General features: G+C 44.0%; 1 long non-coding RNA gene across 1 annotated transcript; it reads left to right on the plus strand.

Annotated features, from left to right (window-relative positions):
• Positions 1-1,830: 1,830 nt before the first annotated feature.
• LOC119328766 lies at positions 1,831-2,959 on the plus strand. The gene is made up of 2 exons (XR_005159149.1): positions 1,831-1,974; positions 2,603-2,959. It is a non-coding gene; the product is annotated as an uncharacterized LOC119328766 (long non-coding RNA).
• Positions 2,960-9,268: the final 6,309 nt, after the last annotated feature.

Genomic DNA, 9,268 nt, shown 5'->3' on the forward strand with positions numbered 1-9,268 from the left:
TGAACTAAAGTAAGGATGTGATCTGAAAGAATAAACCTGCAAGCTTTGGCTTCTTTTGATCTGTCTAGTTGCGATCTGGTCTACAAAATACATGATGCTACTATATATCTTTTTGACGATTAACAATGGGATGGGTACTGGCCTCTTAAAATCCTTGCGGTGAATGAGGGGTCGAACCACAAGAATGATTCTGTGAAGTTTATCTATTGCTGATTTGTTTAGTATTGTGGTCTAATTACCTAGTTGCCAGATAATTCATTATATATTGGGACAATGAGTTTCGAATCCATATTATACTTTAAGCAATGTCTATCGTTTACTTTCTAACACATCGATATAAAATGTTACCCTGTAACTCGAGCTTTAGACCCTCAGAATCTTCGTAGTCATTCTGTCTTGAGTCTCAATGATAAAGTATTGCGTTTTACATGTGGCCTGAGACTTTATTTATTCTCTTGGAGTAAAGGGCAGTACTGGGTCTTTGCGAGAGCAGCCGTACATGAACCAGCCTTTGGGAGAGCACCTCTGTTTCTTCTACAAACCAGAGCAGTCAATTTACAGTTAGCAGGGACTCTGGAACGTTGGTAGGCTCAGACGAAAAACATGTGCAGGATCATGAATCTTTTACAAGATTGGCACAGGGCGCATCTACCATACTGAAACGTCGGGTCTGAATTTGATCCACGAGGCAACAGCTCGTGCTGTTAAACTGTGTCTGAAGCTACTGCAAACTGGAGAAACAATACAGAACTACGCCGAGACTGGTAACACTGGTTCAGTTCAGATGATGAGAAGAGTCGCTTTCCAACGGGCTGGATTTGCCAGGGTCGCGTCGCGTGGTTCCGGGCCGAATAATGTTGCCATGCGCCGGCTGGCTTGCTCATGCCACCACACGATTGACGGCGACCTGTAAGCGTTAGGAGCAGGATGCTTTCCTGCACTGCCATCCCAGGGAGGCCTGAGTTGCTGAGCTAGCTGGACATGGTGGGCAAAACAGATTCAGAGATTCATGCATCTCTGAATTTTTTTCATCTTCCAAGGCATTGGCATCCTATGCAATGCTTATCTCTTATAATTACGAAATACTATTGCATGAACGCGATGCTTATGTTCTTGGCCACATCCCTTTCTCCATCATGCCCCGGATTACTATCGCAAGAATAAAAGAGGCCGCCGCTGTCCTGTTTTTTTTTCTTGCCCTCAGTTATTCCGGTCTCCAGGTCGTCGTGTAACGTAGTAACCGAGAACTCTTCATAGTGAACGAAACACACTGATCTTTTCTTTTCTCTTTAAGTTAAAGAGATTTCCTCCATTGATTTTTCTCAGCCAAGTATGTATTTCGAAGACACTAAACCTTTTAGTAATCAACAACTACTTTTCTATCGTTTCTTTTCTGCTATTGATGATGATTCAGTAGTCCGTAGTCGTTTCCCCTTCTTTTTTGCCTTCCGGTCCTGGCTGGGTTTCAGCCCTTTCGCATTTGATTCCTGCTTCCCATAGTGAAAAGCAGCTCACCTTTTTAGTTCATACTCCCTCCGTTTCTTTATATTGGGCAGGGCCGGAGCCCAATGGGCCGACCCCGAGGCACAGGAATACGGGTCCAATGTCATACTGAAAAAGGCTTGGGCATCAGGGTTGAGGTGAAGTGGTGCATCAGGGTCCACGATCGCAGCCGCATGACGGCCTACGCCCGCACACGTCCACAGCCCACAGCCCACAATTGGGTCGTACGCTTAGTATGGCCTCTCCACGCCTGGCTATCCATTACCTGTGCGCAGCCACGCAGCGGTTTCCAATCCCCACTCCTCGCCGCCAAGTGGGAGCGGCCGATCGAGGCTACGCCATGCGCAGGAGTGGCCGTGCCGATCGACGCGACTACGCCGGCTTCGTGAATCGATCTCGGCAAGAACGTGATCTACTTTGTCCAATCCTTCGTCTAGACTTCAGATTGCAGCCAATTCTAGTTCTGTCTGGGTAACGCCCTTGCCTCTTGTCTAATTCTTTTCAATAATTATTCTCAATCCTTATAATTATTTGTATGAATTTGCAGTCAATAGATTCCAAAAAAAGGCAAAGGATATATTCACTGCCTGGCATATATACATCTGTCCTTTCGTTTTCCTTTGCATAGTAAATGTTCTGGGCAGCCCACGTTTGGCTGCTACGACTCCATTTAAATCAATGGGTTTTGGCCGAACATAGGCATTGGAATTTGTAGTTGTCAAATTTTTCATGTCCCACGTGGAATTTTGCTAGTCAAATTTACATATACCATGGGCATGTCCTTATTCAAAAGTAAAGCATTATCACGAGATCTCCGAAAGAATTGAATTAGGAAGAGGAGATCCATTTTGATAAGGGCAAAAGGAAATTGATAAAACATGAACATCCTAATTTGAAATATTCGGTAAGAAGAAAGTACTTGGCTAATGAACATTGCCAGCTAAGAGAAAATAATTTTTAAATATTTGCGAGTTTGGGACTAAAAATATTGGTTTCAAGAATTAAGAGCCCGGCTTGAATTTAGCTACTTAAATATTTTCATTTCACCATTCTTCTTTGTTCCACTGGAAAATTTAATTTTATTCTTTTTATATTGTAGGATATTCAATCTTAGTATCTAATGACGTATTTTGGAGTTTCGAAATGGAAGACATCATTTTCAAGTAACTTTATTTGTTGTTTCCTTGTTATTTTAAGCATTTGATGGCTATGTTTTGTATTTAATTAGTCTTCTATTATGTCAGGTATAAGTTATAAAACACACTTTTATTTACTATTGTCGTTACTTGAAATTTTACACCAGTTAAAGTGGTGCATCAGGGTAACATTTGCTCCAGCTCCGCCCCTGATATTGGGTGTATTTATTTTTTGATAAAATTTCATAATGTAAGATGTATTTGTTCTAATTCCTTGTAATTTTATTCTTGACCATTCAGAAAAAAGAAAGTATCTCTCACTTGATTGCATGCATCTCCCCTTGTAGACAAAAAAGATAACTATCTCTCCTGATTTCGTGTGTCTCTTTCTTTCCTAGGCTAAATGATTTACTTGCCACTAATCAACGAATTAGACAAGGTTAATTTTGTCCTAAATTGTTTATAATTATGTGTCTTGATCACCGTGTCAAAAGTAATACACCTTACATAAAAAAATGAAGGGAGTATTTGTTAACAATTATTATTCCTTTTTCTATAGAAACTTTATAGACAGAAAAAGACAACGACAACGCCCCAGGAATTAGAGAACGTATAGCTGGGAGCTGAGACCTGGTCAATTTTGTGTTTAGGGCATCTCCAACGCCGATCCTCAACCAGCGCGCATACGTCATGAAAGTTTTGCACAAAATCACTAATTAAGGAGCATCCCTTTAAAAGATCATTTTCATCTTAGGTTGCGACAAGTGGCGCGCTGCTTATGCGCGACTCGTCGTAACATGTGAGTTTTTTCTTTTTTCACAGATCTGTTTATTCAAAACGTTTTATCTCTTAAACCGTGCGTCCAAATCTTGAAACATTTTCACCGTTGGATCCTCGCGTTGAGATCTTTCAAATCGAGATCTCCTGTTCATAGGTTTTGACGTACTTCTTTTTTCATGAAAAAACACACCGAGAGCTTTTTTTTCCCTTTTAGAAAGCCGATTCCGAGAGGAACGCTCGTAGAAGCAAATTCGTGCCTCTCGTGGAAGCAAAATTGTGCCTCTCACGCAAGAAAAAAAATGTTATTTTTTGTTTTCGAGAGGCACGACTGTGGCTCTCGCGGAAGCAAAAAATGGGCATCTCACGAAAGGAAAAAAGTGTGTTTCTTCCCATTTCCCAAAGGCATGGCCGTGGTTTTTTCGTTTCTGAGAGGCACGACCATGCCTCTCGTGGAAGGGCAAAAAATTCAAACATATTTTTTTTCGTTTCCGAGAGGCATGATCGTGCCTCTCGCGGAAGCAAAACCATGCCTCTCATGAAAGCGAAACCGTCCCTCTCACTGAAACAAAAAACACGTTTTTTTGTTTTTGAGGGGCACGACCGTGCCTCTCGCCGTAGTAAAACCGTGGCTCTGGCAAAAGCACAATCGTGCCTCCTGCAAAGAAAAAACGTGTTTTTTCACGTAAAAAAAATAAAAAAATTGTTTTTTCGAAAAGCTAAGAAAGGCCTTGGAAAATCGAAAAGCCGTAAACACCCAAAAAAACTTCTAAAAAGCCAAAAACGCTTGCAAAAATAAAATAAAATCAGGAGGAAGCGCCCAGAGCACGACACATGGCGGAGGCTGAGCGCACCAAGTGGCTGGCTCTCAGCCCACCCCAAGTGACCCTTGGGGAGGCTCCCGAATGAGCGCTCCTCAATTAGTTGCTCTCAGTTTTGCAGGCTTCCAGACAACAGCCACGCCCGCTTCTGATCACCCTAGCCCACCTAAAACCGTCCTCCCTTGCATGTGTGTGTCCCTATTCGATGCCAGCTATTCGCATTCATGCGACTATAAAGCGGACGCTCCACATTGAAGCCGGCTCACAGAGCGGACATGACATCTCGGTATCGGCATTGAAGCGGCGCGCCGTCCCCGACGTGTCCTCGTTATCCGTGCATGTTCAATGCCAAAGACGCGTGACTGTATGGGACAAGATAGATATTGACCACGCCCATTCAATGCCCCGCCGCCCTGGTCCTTATGCCGCCATTAAGCAAGCTCGCCGGCCAAGAAACCCACTCCGGCGCCGTGCATTGACGCATCCGGATGCCCGGCCACCAGAATCCACCATTTAAAGAGGGCCACACCCGGCTTACTTCATGCCACAACACAAGCCGCTCCACATCCTCCTCCCTTACACCACATCATCCATGACTACAGGCGGTAACACATTGTGGGAGAGCCTTTAGACGGAGATGAAGCATGAGGTGACCGCCCTTGCGGCCACCTAGCGCAAATGAATTACACAGAATCCACGCGCCCCGCACTTTCGTCCCCTAAATCCTCTCCCGGCAGCTCCGAAGCATCCTCCGCGACTTCTGTAACAACAACACGTCCGTTTGTGAAGTGACTTGGTGACGGTAAAGGAACCAAGATGCTAGAATGATGGTGAAAATTTTAATACATTGGAACTTAGTGTAATTTTTGGTTTTTTACGATAATTGTTTTCTTTGCCGTTGTATGTGCAACTCTCTCCTTTAGTTTCGGCAAACCGCTTCGCTCTGTTCCTTAAGACAGAGGTGACAGTTCCTGCGGTTCTTTGAATGCCGGCGAGGCATTGATCTCCACCCCTCTCTATCCGCTGCTCCGGCGGCTGGAGGAGTGGGCGGGATCTTGTTTCACTTCCCACTGTTCCATTGATTTAGGGCTTTGGCTTTGTCTAGTAGCATTAATTTGGGGAGGTTGGTGCTACATCGAATAAGGTGGCATCATGTTCTTCCTCACAACGGCGACGTACTTTTCAACGGTACCGCTAAGTTGATGGCCTTGTCTTCTCGCCGTTCGTTCAGACCCGTAATCCTTATGTTTTTTGTGTCTGGCAGTTGTCGTCTCTCATGACGGCACCGACAAGTGGGACAGGTTGATGCTGGTACAAGGTTAGTGGCCCGATGGCAGCAAATTAGATATCCTTCCCCCTACGACAGCGATGGATTGCGTCAGATCTAGATTCGGGTTGGCATGGGCAACATCCTCGACCGACATGACACATTGTCAAGCGCAAGCGCATGTTTTGCATGTCTTGTCTTGGGCACACAATGCCTACAAGGCTATGACGTTCGCCTGGTGTTTGGTTTGCTGGTGCTCCATCTCTTTCCTCCATATGCGTCTCATCGGGGCTGGCGGTCGACGGCGAAAAGTAGATGGCCTAAATTCCCTGTGATGAAGGAAGGATGTGATCTGGAAAGAATAACCCTGCAAGGTTTGCCTATTTTTAATCTGTCTACCTATGGTATCGTTTACATTGTGCATGATGCTGCTATTTATCTTTTGATGATTGACAATGTGATTGGTAACTGGCCTCATAAAATCCCTTCGATGAAGAAAGGATGTGAACCAAAAGAATGATCCTGCAAGGTTTACCTCTTGCTGATTTATTTAGTAGTGTGGTCTAGTAACTATATGCACTATGGCAATATTTGTATCTGGTTTTACGATGTTTACCATGTCAGCATGCTTATTTCTTGATAGGCACACCAGGACAATTCATTGGTGATGTAATGTACAGATATCAGGACAATGAGTATCCAATCCATCTTAGACATTTTCTTACTGTTGGCTGCTATCATTCAGATTTAGTATTGAGCAATGTCTAGCGTTTGCGTTCTAACACCTCTATATAAGAACTCAAATGTTACCCTCTAACTCGAGCTTTATACAATAAGATTCATTGTAGTCAGCATGTCTTGAGTCCCAAGGACGGTTAAAGTATTGCTCTATACGTCATGACAGAATAGGATGTCAAACATTGTATTTGATTGGACATGAGTTTACCTGTTTCGTGTACAAAGAGATACATATGTTTTCAGCAGTTCATGGCACATCTTAATTTATAATTGGTGGGAAAATATTTAGTAGTGGCGAAATTTTCTTGTATGCTTCTCGAGAATTCTGGCACTTGCAAGTTCTGCAGAAATACCACCAAAAGTTGTGTGATATTCCAAAATATTTGTCTTATCTCTTGAAGCTACTGAATTCTTTAAGCTAGCTAATTTCCCCTGCATTTTTATCAGGCAACTGAAAGTTTAGAACTATGGTATCAAGTGCCACAAGCCCATAACTGTAGGTCTGAGGCCGCCGCAATTGGAGTTGCCGGCTTGCCGCCACTGTCCAATTCCTTTCTTGCCCTCAGTTATTCCGGTCTTCAGGTCATCGTGCAGCGTAGTAAGTGAAAACTCTTCAGCATGAACCAAAAAGACAAGTCTTTTTCTTTTCTCTTTCAACTAGAAGTCATCCATTGAATTTTGTCAGCCAAGTATGCATTTCCAAGACACTAAACCTTTTAATCAGCAGCTGCTTTTCTACCGTCTCTTTTCTGCTGTTGATGATTCAGTAGTCGTTTCTGTTCTTATGCCGCCTCCGGTCCCGGCTGGGTTTCAGCCTTTTGCATTTGATCCCCCTTCCTAAAACATCATTAACAATTATTCCTTTTTCTGCCAAGAAGATTATAAGGGCAAAATAATTCATTATTCGACAGCGCTCCAGTAACTAGAGAAGTGTAGACTCGGTCAACCAAGAGCTGGGACCTTCTCAATTTTGTGCTTAGAGAGTACTGTACCACATCCACGTTGCACCAGTATGTAAGCATCTATTTTTTGTGCCCAAAATCCAAGGAAGGGGAGGAGTATATGGCGTAATGGGAACTCATCCGATTGCCCAAGATAAGTCGTCTGGAGGCCGGAATCACTCTTTTGACTTTTTTTAAATGTTTAGCACGATCTGACCCTTGTTTGAAAATACATCCGGATTTGACCCTTTTCCTACCGTCATACACGTTGGCGGTAGGGTATAATAGGGTTACCACTATGCAAGGCCTCTACTCTAGGAAAGATCTGTCTACCTCCAAGACCTCATCTTCTTTGGATTTGAAAGGAACCTTACCCTAGTGCTATTTCCATTGGATTGCACTTGTATACCTGTGGATCTCATGTGTGTTATTCTAATGGATGTGTGATGTGGACTTGTTTGATTGATTTCCTCTTTGTGTTCATGCTTGTTCTTCCTTTTCGTCCTCCAAGTATGAAAAGATTGGCCATCTAGGATTCCACCCTACATCATATACAAAAACTTAAAACAGTTGCTGAAGATTTATTTAGGGGTTATGGTATCTGTGGCCATTTGAGGGGCTAAATTATAAGGGACCAGTTGGAGATGCCCTTAGCTCTTGTGATACACCATGCAAGCTGAAGTTTGCACGCTTCAAAAGGTGGTTCTAAAATGAATTGCCAAAAGTAAATATATTGTTTCTTATAAAAAACGGGTCCTACTTTTTTGTTTGCAAATATTTTCTATGTACTTTTTTTAACTCAAATGATCTTACATTTCTTTCTTGATTTGAGTCAACTTGCATGTCTTTGTGAAGAGAAAGTTAGGTTCATCATGTCTCATATGCTTTGAGGATATATGAAGAGTGATGGGAGGACTTTTGTCGGTGTCAAGTAAATAAAACTCCGACCAGATAAAAGAAGTAAAAATCATCGAGAGAACCCTTCGCCTCTTATTCCCCTTTCTCCTCTAGATATGAGTGAAGACCACCTTTGCCTCTTTTTCCACCGCCAGATCATCGCCACTCCACGCGCCTCTAGCGCCAAATATGATGTCAAGAGGTGGGAATCCCTATGGCGCTAGTTAAGTAATGTAGTTTGGCGATCTATTGGGGTTGCCATATTATGCAAGGTTCGGAATCGTCTATGACCTCTTTGACAACGCCACATCCATTTATTGTGGTTGGATGGTTAGAGAGACAGTGGTATCCCAGCCCACCAAGGGTCCTGGTGCTCGCATTAGTCCTGGATTTATGTCAGGATTTTCGGCGATGCGCTTTCAGTGGGAGAAAACATTTTACTCGACGACATGGCGGCTACGGTGTCTTCGTACATCTGAAGATGATATGCCGGCTCAGTTTCTGGAAGGTGCTCATAGGGGTAGGTGCACCTGTCGTTCATTGGAGTGAGTGTATGTGCGTCTGTACTGTGTTAAAGAAAAACTGGGTAACGATGCACAAAAGAAGATACTTTAGACCGGCAGAGAAAAAACGATATTTTAGAGTTTTGTGCATATTTTCTTTTTTTTCAGGGATTTGCAACTCTTTGTAGTAAAAACAAAACGCATTCAGGTGTTTTTTATATCAGAAGAAGAAAACCCATTGAAAAACAAAAATCAGCTCCTTTCTTTTTCTTCTTCGCCCAAATCTCATCTCATCAGATGGCCAAGCCATGGAAGCACTCGGGGCGCCGCAATCGCCGCCGTCGGCCACAGCGGCCACCTCGGCCGTTCTCGACGATGACCATCTCCTCGACGAGATCCTCCTCCGCGTCGCCTTCCCCACCAGCCTCGTCCGCGCCGCTCTAGTCTGCAAGCGCTGGCTGCCCCTTGCCTCCGACCCCGTCTTCCTCCACTGCTTTCGCGACCTCCACCCACCCAGTTTCCTCGGCTTCTACGTCAAAACTGGAAGCACCAAGGCCCTGCGGTTCGTGCTGATGCCTCAGCCCCCTGAGCTCGCCGCCGTGCTAACTTCGATCTGGGCACCATGGGCAGCGACAGCTTCGGCTTCAGCGTGGATTGCCGGAACGGCCTCATCCTCACCTCTACC

Source organism: Triticum dicoccoides, chromosome 7A (genome assembly GCF_002162155.2).
Source record: "Triticum dicoccoides isolate Atlit2015 ecotype Zavitan chromosome 7A, WEW_v2.0, whole genome shotgun sequence".
Classification (NCBI taxonomy): domain Eukaryota; kingdom Viridiplantae; phylum Streptophyta; class Magnoliopsida; order Poales; family Poaceae; genus Triticum; species Triticum dicoccoides.